Source organism: Leopardus geoffroyi, chromosome E1, assembly GCF_018350155.1.
Source record: "Leopardus geoffroyi isolate Oge1 chromosome E1, O.geoffroyi_Oge1_pat1.0, whole genome shotgun sequence".
Taxonomy (NCBI): domain Eukaryota; kingdom Metazoa; phylum Chordata; class Mammalia; order Carnivora; family Felidae; genus Leopardus; species Leopardus geoffroyi.
Window position 1 is genome coordinate 12,746,833 of NC_059330.1, and position 13,345 is coordinate 12,760,177.

Consider the following 13,345-nt stretch of genomic DNA (forward strand, 5'->3'; position numbering starts at 1 on the left):
AGACACACATTACGTCAAAATACGGTTAACAATTGGCATGCCTAGATGGTTTTTCCTTTTTTAGACGCCTAGAGATATTTCTTAGCACTCTGGAAGTTCATAGAGAAAATGAAAGTATTTAGTTCGCAGGCGCGTTGGGCGTAAGCAACCCACAGAAAAGAATCCTGATGGGCCAAAAAAGGCCCCCCGATGGACCAAGAAGGTCCCCAGATGGGCCAAGAAGGCCCCCAGATGTCAGTGGACGTCTCCAACTGACCCCGGCCGGGTGCCCTATAGCGCGTCCGCCAGGGTTACACCAGCTTCCAGACAGAACCGGTTCTCCAGAGAAGTAACACAGATCAGAGAGAAAAAGAAGAACGTTAGAGCCGGCTTACTTACCGATCGGAATCAGATACGACCCATTGACCAGAAGTCTGGTGGGCTCGGGGGAGATCTCGGTGGGACCTCCAAATGTAATGCCCGAAGTTCCAAAACCTCCCACAAAAGACCACCAGAGTCGTGAGTCAAAGCCAAGCGGCAAGGGACATTTATTGCAGGTTCGAACCTGGACCTCTGCGCACTCGTTGCCGGTGACGCTAAGTGGCCTCGATCAGGGTTGGTACAGGGTTTTTATAGACAGGGACAAACAGCATAGGTGAGTGAGGGTCCTGATTGGTAAATTTTAAAGTAAGGACATTTGTTGTTTTCTGATTGGGCGTCCTTTGTCTGTCCTTCGGCGGGAAGGCTTTGTCCGTTACTTGTGGTGGGAGGGAAAAAAGGGGGAAGGGGAGGAATGTGTTAAGCAAGCAAGATTACAGAAGCGAAGGACGCCAGTTAGTTTATGTACAATTACTACAATTACTCATTTCATTACATATCAGATTACATTTAGGACGGTTTACAACCCATTCTACTACACAGCGGGTTACATCCAGGAAAGGTCTCACAATGCTCATAGCAAACAGCAAGCAAAACAGACTTCTCAGCAATTGTATTTCTTATCAAAGATCCATAATACGCGGAAGAGAGAACTTAGCTTTAAACTAAGGCAAGGCTGTCATTTGGATTGTTATTTTCACACACAAACTTATTGTTTAAAAAAAACCCTGCAGAGTCTGTCTCTTCAGTTCAGGTCAGCGGGTGTTACCCAGAGCCTTGTGCAAGGTCTGCTGGGTGAGGAACAACCACCTGAGCAATGGGGACCCACTTACTGTCCTCTAGAAGATTTCTTTACTCAAGAAGTATCTGTGGACTCATAAGAGCCACAGAAATCAGGATGCTTCCTATCTGAAGTTCATAGTGATAATAAAAAATGGAGAAGGGATTATCTGGACCTCCAAGTTTGCTGACTAAATGATGCAGTGTTTTGGGATAATAATAAAATGTGATCACTCACCAATGGAAGGAAACACTTCTGGGAGCTACCTAAGGCAAAACTGTGGTTAGCTGACACTTTTGAAGGTGAATGCTTTTTGTTCTCTAGGCCTTTAAAATTTAATTGGAAATAAAATTATTTTGTATCAACTGGTTTTCCTGTTGATGGCAATAAGTTGTATCTACTTCTGACTTTATTTAGTCACTAGCCTGCCAAAGGGAAGCACACACACCCAAATCTAAATCTTTCCTTATCTTATATGCACAATTTGGAGAATTCCAGCGACATTCAGGTGCCGGGTACCCAAACTGCACACCTACTGTACTATGTCCTTTAATTACATATGTCAAGAAAGCAGGCATTTTTTTTTTTTTTTTTTTGCCTGATCATTCTCAAGCTGTAAAGTTTTCTGTTGTTGTGGAATTTTTTTGATTTCTGAATTTTAGGTTAATTTAGGACAAAAATCTACACAAAATGATCCCTCTTCATCCATCCAGCTTATCACGATTTTACGAGCTATGTAGCTTTTGAAGAAGCTTAGCAAGTTCTTTGTGTGTAAGAAGAATGACTTTTTGCCAGTCAAGTGATGAGTCGTAGGGTTTTCTTTTTGCTACTCAGAGCATGGTCTGAGCAATAGGAGAGTTCCTTGTGAATCTTCCAACCTTCCACAGCCTCAACCACCTGCTGTCTGTGTATAGATGCTTCAGAGTTGTCAGAGACAAGGTTACCAGAAACCCTGAATTAACATTTGCAGAAAAGGAGCTTTAGCAATAGCAGGAAAGGGCAATGGGAACTTAATAAGAATGCAAGCTGCATTTTTAATAACCCCTTGTACTTGCTGTTTTTATACAGTGAACTTTTGACTGAGATGAATACATGTAGGAAAGACCACGGGGAAAAATTCATTAGAATTTAAACACTTTTGATTGGGCACCTGGGTCGCTCAGTCGGTTAAGCATCTGGCTCTTGATTTCTGCTCAGGTCATGATCTATGTGGTTCCTGAGCTTGAGCCCTGTGTCAGGCTACATGATGACAGTGCAGAACCTGCTTGGGATTCTCTCTCTCTCTCCCGCGGCCCCTTCCCCACTTGTGTGCACTCTCTCCCTCTCTCTCTCAAATAAAAAAAAAAAAAAAAACTTAAACAAAATTAAACCCTTTTGAGGTTGACTTACTTGCGCTTCTTTGCTTAACCTTAGACTCTTATTTGACTGATTACAGCGTGCCTCCCAGATCAGTTCAAATTGTCCGACAAAGTTTACTTTGCTTTCTCTCAGTTAAAAAGTGGTAGCTTCCATCAAGGGGAAACCAGACTCTAATTAACCTAATTAAGTGGTTTGCCCAAAGCCAACACTTATTGAGCTGAGGTTTGAACTCTGCACCAATTAACTTTCTACTGCTAAACATTATTTTTTGATAGTTGCACTCTGAGTTGAGGAAATACCATTGATATATATAGTTTAGCCAAACACAAAAGCATCAACTTTAAAGGAAAACCTTCTTTTCAAGTTTCTGATTATTTGGTCAATTCTCCTTATTCATCAGAGTCACATTATTCTCTTGATTTCTCTCTTCTCTGTGTTTCGTCACTAAATTTCATCATGCTCAGGACTTCTAGTTTACAGAGTGCATTTTTCGTCCTGGTGAGAGGAGGTTGCAAAGTGGGATTAGGGGTTCACACAGGTGACAAGAAGGCAGAGAAAGCCTTGGAAGTGAAATCATTAAAAGTCCATGTTCAAATGTTGAAGTTTAATGTAATAAGAGTTACCTTTAATCAAAGGCATTCTTGCAGGAGGGGCTTATGCCGTCTCCTCTCTGGATGGGAGCATGAATTTTTTTTAAATGTCCCTACTGTGCACATACAGCATTAAAGAGCCATAGCAGCTAGATAGGATGCTGACTTGTTGCTTCCAGTGTCATATCCTCTGGTCCTACTGTTTGTTTTTTTATTACTACTTAATGTTTGCAGGTGTATGTCTTTGATAGTTAATGCTTCTCTATATCCCTTATTGTTCTTTTTTTTTAATGTTTTAATTTTTAAGTAATCTCTGCACCCAATGTGAGGCTCAGACTTACAACCTTGAGATCAAGAGTCACATACTCCATAGGGTGAGCCAGTGAGGCACCGCTCCCCTGTCGTTCTTAACATAGTATGTTACACATAGTATGAACAGGTATGGAACAAAATAATTAAGTTGGGTTTCCTGGGTCGTTGTTTCTTTGTAATTTTTCTGTGGATCTTTGCAAGCATTACAAGAATGGTAGTTACATCTAGATCGCAAATATCTTAGGAGTCCTGTGCTTTAAGTATGAGAAAGGCAGCAGGTACTCCCCAAAGGTTTTATGACTTGATCTTTGTGTTTGTGTGTAGGTGTGTGTGTGTATGTGTGTGATTCTCATATGAGTAACAGTCAATGAAATAAATCCCATCCCACATTATAAATACATTTCAGTATTCTCAGATGTTTGCTTTATGGTTTTAAATCACCTAAAGGAATGTCAGCTTTGAAATATCCTTCATCCAAGTCACAGATGTCTGGTAGACCCCATCCTGAGGCTGAATGGACAGAGGGGGCATTCTATCCTGAGAAGTGAAGTAACGACACATACTTCTAGGAATCTAAAAGGAAGGATAATTTGTATGTGTTTAGTCCTTCATGCAATACTTTAAAATGCATTTTCATATTTGGTCTTCACTGCAACTCCATGAGACACATTCATGTTATTTCTCCACTTAACGGCTGAGTAAACTGAGGCTTTACAAATTTAAATGAGTCAGGATTTGAACCTGGGCCTTCTGATACCCTAACCCATTGTCATTTCACTAAAGTAAGTTACTTGTCTTGGCTTGGGAAGGTCTTATCTTTAGGAATGTCACCTCATGGCATAATCTTTCCAGTGTGCCATGCATCTATGTGTATATAATTTTCTATATTTTACCAAGAGGGTTTCCTAGAAAATTATAAAGAAATCAAAATAATTGTTAGACCACGGATATGTTCATAGATGATGACCCAGATAAAATTCAGATGTAATTTTTTTCTATATGGGGGAGAACATGCTTTTCTCTGAATCAGGAACTTGAATGTTCCTGAACCTAGTTCATTATGTTGAACAACTCCACTCAAGGTCCTTCCTGTCCAAGACTTGCCCTGAGTACTGTTAGAATATTGACAGGAAGTCCTGGTTCTGTTAGAAGGATGTGGTAGGTATGCAACTGGTCTTAGATAGTCTTTCCCAAATTTTGTTGCACATCAGGATCCGGGCTTTCAGGATTGAAATCTCTAGGAACAGGATCTGAATAGCTGTTTTTACAAGCTTTCTGGTGCACTTTTTTGGGAAATGCCGCTTAGAAATTTCATTTAGGAAAGTGTTAAGGGCCTGGGAACCCAACTCCACAGGAGTCAATGTAATAGGCTTGTCGCAGAAAGAGCTCACGGGGTTTGAATGTATAAGAATGTACCCCAATTTATTCTCCAAGGTCTAGGAGGACCAGAAGTCAAAGTAACCCTGGGGGTGGGGGTGGGGGTGCCTGAGTGGCTCAGTCAGTTAAGCATCCAACTCTTGATTTCAGCCCAGGTCATGATCTCACCATTTGTGAGATGGAGCCCCGTGTCAGGCTCTGCGCTGATAGCATGGAAACCCGCTTGGGATTCTTTCTCTCCCTCTCTCTCTACCCCTCTCCCCTGCTTGCTCACTGTCTCTCTGTTTGTCAAAATGAATAAATAAACTTAAAAACAAAAAAAAAAACAAAAACAAAAGCAACAAAAAGTAACCCTAGGCCATTCTCCACAGCTCCCTAGACATTTAAATACTTGTCAAAATTCAGAGACTTTTGAAAATCATTTCCATAGCACTAAGTTCATGGAACCATAGAATTGAGTACTAAAAGGGCCTGTAAGGTTCTTTAGCTAAAACACTCAATCTGAAAACAATGAAAGTAAATTATTATATAGAAAAGTGATCAAATAAAACAAACATTTATTAATGCATTTAATAAGATTATACTGAAATGGAAAAAATCTACTGAGAGACAGTAAAGGAGAGAGATAAGTGGAGAGCATAACTTCAGGAAGGAAAGATGGGATATTCTTAAAGAGTTTTTTTCACTCTCCTCTACAGAGTCCTTCAACATATTCTGGTGACGCTCAAAAGGAAATTCTAACTCCTTGGCATTCATCCAAAGGCCCTTGGAATTCAACTTGTGTCCCCTCTTTACCCTCGTCATTCTCCTCTCCCTGCAGATGCTCTCTGGCTCCTCTGATTCCTGGCATCTCTCCCCCTTGAAAACCACACAGCTGCCTCCAGATGACCATCTTTATCCTACTGACCTTCGTATTGTCTTATCTAAAACGTGACCTCATCGCCCTTGGTCTCTGCACTTGGCATTAGCTTTCCTTCAGAGTATGTACTATCTAGCACTCCCCACATCCTGACTTCACATTGTATGCGTGCGTGCTTGCTGTTTTGCACTCTTTTATGCAATTATGCCATAACTGTTGGCTCTTTGGATTGTCCACTGCTGTCTTAGTGCCAGGCCCATAGTAGGCACTCAGTACACAGTTATTGAACAAGTAAGTAAATGAATTCTCCTTAACCTAGTCTATAAATTCTATGAGATCCCAATCAAATTCACAAAGAATTTACGGTTTTGGAACTTGATCAAATGACTCAAATTCATACATACTAAAGTTTAGAGTATACATATTTTTTGGAACAAATTCTACTTGCAGAAACTTCTGCAAACAATAATGGAATAAATGTTTGGAGACACCTAGAGAATGACCATCACAGAATTATTCAGAAAGCAGAAAATGGAAAATAATTTTTAAGTCCATTAATGAGAGTGTAGTTATATGATCTATGGTTGGAGAAAAAAGGTACTAGAAGATAATATTTTTCAGAGATATTTCAGTGATATTATAAATGAAGTGTTACCAAACAATATATACAACTTTTAAAATAAAGATATATGTATATTTACATATATGCATAGCATATCTGAAAGAATATTTATGAAGATATTAGTAATTATTTCTGATTGTGGGGAATATTATCTTGACTTATTTTTAGAATTCATCATTTCTTTTTTTTAAATGTTTATTTATTTTTGAGGGAGACAGAGAGAGACAGAACGCAAGCAGGGGAGGGGCAGAGAGAGAAGGAGACACAGAATCCGAAACAGGCTCCAGGCTGTGAGCTGTTAGCATAGAACCGGACAGGGGGCTTGAACCCACAAACTGTGAGATCATGACCTGAGTCAAAGCTGGATGCCTAACGACTGACCCACCCAGGAGACCCTAGAATTCCTCATTTCTACTATAGCCATGATTTATTTTTAAAATGAAAAGGTCTAGGGGCGCCTGGGTGGCGCAGTCGGTTAAGCGTCCGACTTCAGCCAGGTCACGATCTCGCGGTCCGTGAGTTCGAGCCCCGCGTCGGGCTCTGGGCTGATGGCTCAGAGCCTGGAGCCTGTTTCCGATTCTGTGTCTCCCTCTCTCTCTGCCCCTCCCCCGTTCATGCTCTGTCTCTCTCTGTCCCAAAAATAAATAAACGTTAAAAAAAAAAAAATCACCCTCTTAAAAAAATAAAATGAAAAGGTCTATTTTTACTTTGGAAAAGGGAAAACAGTATCCAGTACAATTTCCGTATTGTATACATGAAAAAATTGGTTCAAGATAGGAATTGTGTGTGTGTGTGTATTTAGGTATGTCCTCCCTCAAGTATGAAGATGGAGATGAAGAAGTTTCTTGAATATAATCCATCAGGAAGAAGAGCAGGCTTTGTTTTACTGAAAGGTTGGGAGTTGTTTTAATTTTTCCTGAACCAAATAGCTATTTTGAGTAATCCCAAGCTTAGCTGCCAAAGTGTCATGTGAAAAGACACTTGATTCAGAGAGAGAGCTCCGCACACAGAATATGTTTACCACAGGACATTAAGGCAGCAAAATGTGACACTCATCCACCCCCACACTGACTATATTTTTTTGGCTTGATTTTTATAGGTCTCCCCTGTTTTGTTTCTTAGCATAGTTATAGAACTTTTTTTAAGCTTTATTTTAAGAGAGACAGAGAGAGAGAGAGAGAGAGAGAGAGAGAGAGAGAGAGAGAAAACAGGGGATGGGCAGAGAGAGAAAGAGGGCCAGAGGATCTGAAGCAGGCTCTGTGCTGACAGCAGACTCACGAACCGTGAAATCATGACATGAGCCAAAGTTGGATGGTCAACTGACTGAGCCACCCAGGTTCCCCAATAGTTGTAGAACTTTCTATGGCCTTGATGTGTTCTATTTTAAAATTCATTTTCTATTTCTACTATAGTGAACCTCATCTGTCCACTCTTTAGATTTCTTCTCCTTTTCCCCTTTTCTTCTCTTTAAAATCTTATTTCCAGCATACATGAAGAAAAAAACCTATTTTCATGCCATTGAAAAAACTCACAACTGCCTAAATGCTGTTTCAGTTCTTAAAATGTAACAGTTAATATTGCAGGGTTTTCCATTGTCTGTATTATCTTTTTACTCCATTCAAGTGTCTTTTACATCACCCTTAAATTTCACCTTTACTTTTTTGTTTTCTACCTTCTCTTTAGTACCTTGCCATAATTTTCTTTTCCTGTTTTCTTTTTGTTCTCTCTTTCTCTTCTCTTGCTCTCTTCCATTTTAACAAACCCAGTGACGTGGAAGTTCCATGCCACAGACAGGAGCTGTCTGAGGACTCGTTCTCTTTCCTGCCACTGTCTCTGAAGCTTCCTCAGGCTTCCAGGGGATTTGCTCTTCCACTTCGGGATGGCTTTTCAGAAATCTCACCTTGAGAATGAAATCCAGCCATTTGCAACAACATGGATGAACTTTGCAGTCATTTTCATGAAATAGGTTAAGTCAGACAGAGAAACGTAAATACTGTACTAATCTCATTTATATGTGGAATTTCATGAAACAAACTCGTAGATGCAAAGAATAGATTACTGGTTGCTCGAGGAGTGGTGTGGGGAGTGGGGGGGTGCATGAAATGGGTGAAGAGGACCAAAAGGCAGAGGGTTCCAGTTGTAAAATGAGGAAGTCCTGGGGATGTAATGTACTGCATGGGGACTGTGGTTAATAAAGCTGTATTGCATGTTTGAGAGTTGCTGAAAGAGTAGATCCTAAACGACAAAAATTTCTTTGTAAAGATGAATGTTAACTAGACTTATTGCGGTGATCATTTTACAATACGTAAAAAAAAAAAAAAAAAAAAAAAAAAAAAAGCATTACATACTACACCCAAAGAGTAATATATAATGCTATGTGTCCAATATACCTCAATAAAAAACAAAAGAAAAACAAACCAAAAACCCCACAACTTCACCTTGATATCCCAATTTTACTACTGGTTACAATTCTATTTGTGTACCTGATATTCTTGATATTTCTGATTTTCTGGAACAGTATTCCTTCTCAAATCCTCATACTGTCTGGCCTTAAACTAAGAAATATGCATTCATGGTGCACCTGGGTGGCTTAGTGGGTTGAGCGTCCCACTTAGGTCAGGCCGTGATCTCACAGGTCACCTTGTGAGTTCGAGCCCTACATTGGGCTCTCTGCTGTCAGGGCAGAGCCTGCTTTGGATCCTCTGTCCCTATCCCTCTCTGCACCTTCCCTGCTCACACTCTGTGTCTCAAAAATACAATAACATAAAAATAAAGAAATAAGCACTTACAATCTACTTTCTTTGATATACATGCTATTAAATTTGAGACAAAGAAAAAGAGAAAATGCTATGTGGCAGTTCTCTGCAGGTTGCTCTGGAGACAAGGCATTTCAAGGCAGAAGCCTGCCTGTTGTCCTTGGTAAAGAGCATAATGGTGCTAAGCAGTGTCTGGACACTGGGAAGGAAAAACTGTGGTTTGCTTCTGTGCCCTTACTGCCCAATTGGTTTCTCTTTTAGTGGGGCAGGAAAGAAGTTTACTCTCCAGGATCTCTTAGAGGTCTTCCTAAATTCCTGGCTCTTTTTATAAAGTTTGAATAGAATCAGAGTTGTTTGTTCCTTTTTCTTGGAAGAGGCATTTGGTGCTCGGTGGCAATATTAATGGCTGAGGGGTTGCATTTTGGCAATGTCAGTCTGCCTGGAATGCCATTCCCTGAGAAGTAGGAAGGCCATTTTCTTAACTTATGGACCTTGTTGTCAGGCAAGTTCCCACTGGGAGAAAGCCTGTGCTGGGCTTCTCTGTTTCCAGGGAAAGCTGAGCAGAGGGGTGGTTGGGGTCTCTGTCGATCTAGGATCAGCGTTCGGCTTGTTCATAGAAATGCTGAAGACTGCACACACAGCCCTCACCCAGATCCCCAGTTTCTACTGGAGTTCTCTCCATGCAGCGAGTTTCCTATATCTATCTCATGGCTTAACAGTGTCTCACATACAGAAGGTGCAGGAAGAAAGACAAATCTCCACTGGTAGACTGAGCAACTTCTTGTCTGTTTTTTCCTCATGTGTATGATGTATCATAGTAACTTGATTGGTGAGCTTCCTCACAAAAAGGGCAAGGGTTTCTACTTTTTGTATTCCTGCTGGCATCCAGCTCATTACTCTATTCGCCGGGAGCACACAGAATGTCACTGACCTTTATTCAGCATCCATATTTGTAATGTTTTATTTCATATTATAAAACTAGATGACTAGGTGATAGTTGCACAATCATGTGAAAGCACCATGGAACTGTATGCTTACAGATGGTTAAAACATGAAACTAGGAAGAGTAGGTGAATAGCATCTTTTGAAGTGTTTTGCACAGTAGATCAATGAACTGTTGTTCTGTAACAAGCCACCATGAATTGTCACTGGTATACAAAATAGATGTGAATTTTTCATGTGTCTTGGGGTTCATCCCATCCAAGCTGGACTTACTTGAAGGCCTCTGATGAAGGTCTGGGCTGATGTAGGCATTGAGTGCTGGCTGGAGTTTGGCTAATTAGGCATTAGGACCTGATGATGGACCTCAGTTCCAAGTGTTTCTCATCTGCCCGAGGCCAGTGCAGCATGCCCTTCTCCTGGTGCTCCTGGAGGCGCCAGAGAGTAAGCCCCAAGCACAAGCTTATCTTGAGCCTCTCTCTGTGCCACTTCTGCTAATATCCTGTTGATCAAAGCAAGTCCGTGGAGCCAAAGTCAAGTCTCAGGGTGAGTCACTCAACCACAGTGGATAGGAGGCACTAAAGAGTGTATGGAAGAGAATACGGAAATAGGAAGGTGTGAAGAATCAGGGCCAAATGATGTAATCTACCATACATTGTGTGGAATACTAGTGACTAGTGACCAATTCTATGAGAAGAATTATTTTATATAACTTTGTGGTGCCCTCCCACTGTGGCCAAGATTTTAATCAGACCTGTATTGTAATCTGGAATATCCATTTTCAGCAATTAGGATTGTGGTTGCACATTTCAGGGAGAGTGTAGTTTGGTGACAGTCTTGTCTAATATTCAGCCCAGCTGACAAAGACTGACCATGCTACGCTGAGCCTACATTTTCCAATCAATAAAGCACCTTCCATGCCTTTCCTCACATTGGTGATTCTTTCATCTAGCTGCCCTTCTTAGTCACTTGTACCTATATCTGAATCGTACTGATCCTTACCCCAGACTCATTTCAAGACACTTTACCCCATGAAATCTTCCCTGAGGTTTATACTAAAAAAACATTTTTTTTTCCACCTTGGCTTATTCCCATGGCTTAGCATATTTGGCATACCATTCATTCATGACTTACTTGCTACTGGGTTCTAAGTTCTGTGTATGTGTGATTCTTATGTGTCTAAACAGAATGCAAGCTCCTTAAAGAAGGAGTGAAAAAAATCCTAGGTTTGCAGATTGGAAATCCAAGCTCTCGTGCTGACGCTGCCATTACCTAGCTTGGCAAGCCATTTCAGTATGTGCCGATGCATCACTATTGTTATGGGGGGTCCCTCAATGCAATGTGACTTAGCAGAAGGGAAGAGAGAGACACAGGGAGGCAAATCTCATGTGAAGAGCCACAGAGGGAAGAGGCCATATAAACAAAGAGGCAGAGGTGAGAGTGATATGGCAATAAGCCAAGGGACATTTGGGAGTACCACAAGCTGCAAGAGGCAAGGAAGGATCTTACCCTAGAGGTTTCAAAGAGAACATGGCCCAGCCAACATCTTGATTTTAAGGTCTAGCCTCCGGAACTGTGACACAATAAATTTCTGTTGTTTGAAGCCATCTATCTGGTGGTGCTGTATTGTGCAGCCCTAGGAAAATCATACAGCCATCCTTCCACTGTGAGGTCTTGAACAAACGGTCTGAAATATAAGAGACCCTCTTGTGGTATGTTCGATCTATTTGCAGTTCCCCAAAACACCTCATGTAGCACACTGTTAGAGAGTAAGTTCTCAATATATTGATTGTATTGATTTATTAAAAATTTATACCCTGATTTTATACAGGGTATGTTTAGAACAGTGAACAGCATTAGAACAGAGAAACTATTCTGTATGATACAGTAACAGCATATACAAGACATTGTCCATTTGTCAAAGCTCATAAAACTGTATGAGAAACAGTGAACCATAATGTAAAGTATTCCACACTCATGCAAGATGTTGATAATAGGGGAAAGTGTGGTGGGGAGAGGGAGTAGGTGGGGACTCTACTTTCCGAGCAATTGCTCTGTAACTGTGAAACCATTCTAAAAAAAAAAAAATCTAATAGGAATGACTAATCTGCTCAATGAGATTTGAAGGTCCCCCCCCCTACCAATCCTAAATTGAATTGTATCTCCATACAAAGGAAGGATGGAATTAAATGCAATAAAGTTCCTTAGCAGGGAAAACTGAACTTGCCCAAGTATACTGGTAAGTTCAATGACAAGTAATTATCACTGAAAGTAATAATAAATGTAGCCATTCCTTTTATGACGAACTCTTGATTTCTTAAAAGATTCCATTTAAAATTTTTATTTAAAATTGTATTTTAAATTTGTTATTGTTATCTTAAATTGCTGAAAATGCATATTCCAGGTAAGATCTGGTTTGGGTGAAAACCCTAAACATGGTGAGGAGGCACCGGAAAGTGATATGGCAGAATGTGGACAATGAGATAACGTGTACAGGTATGCTGCTATGTTTTCCCCAAAGGAAACAAAATCAAAGACTACTAGAGATTCTCATGGTTGTCGTATCTTTGGCAACCTTTTAAGAGTGACAATGACTTCACATTTGGTTTTTGACTCAGGAAGGCTATCCATTAAGATAGAGAACAGTTAGACTATTTTGTCTCTCCTGTGCTAAAAGTGTGTTTCCTTCCTTCCTATAATTTTACATCCAGTAAGATTGGTGGGGCTAGTTTTAGGATGGAAGTTTCTCATTCAAACTATCCTTGTTGGATTTTCTCCTCATCACTTTCTAAATGAATCACACATCACCTGTGATCATTTGGGAAATTATGACACACGCAACACATGGAAGTTGACTTTTACTACGTTAATCTAAGCTGTCTGATAGACAGCAGTGATGAGTGACTTATAAGGCAGTGGAAGGAAAAATGATATTTCATACTTGTTTCCATGTACAGTGTTGCATAAGTGTAATGTAGTAATTGTGATATTACACAAAATTGATTCTGATCAAAATATCCCTTTCCATTGATTACATGTGAAAGCGATTTATATCTCTCAAGTCAGTATCAAGAAATCATAATTATGTTAATGAAAATAGTACCAGTAAGGCAAATAGGCGTGGGTTTTGTGCCACTCAATTTCAGGTACTGTATAGTAAATGAATTCTTAAAAGTGACACTTTAAACCCATAACCAGTAAAGAAATCAAATTAGTAATCAAAAATCTCCCAAGAAACGAGAGTCCAGGGCTGATGGGTTTCCAGGGGATTCCTCTATTCTTAGAGGATAATAGAATTCCTGTATTCTTAGAATAGAATCACCTATTCTTTTGAAGCTGTTCCAAAAAAATAAAAATGGAAGGAAAAGTTCCAAAGTCATTTGATGAGGCCAG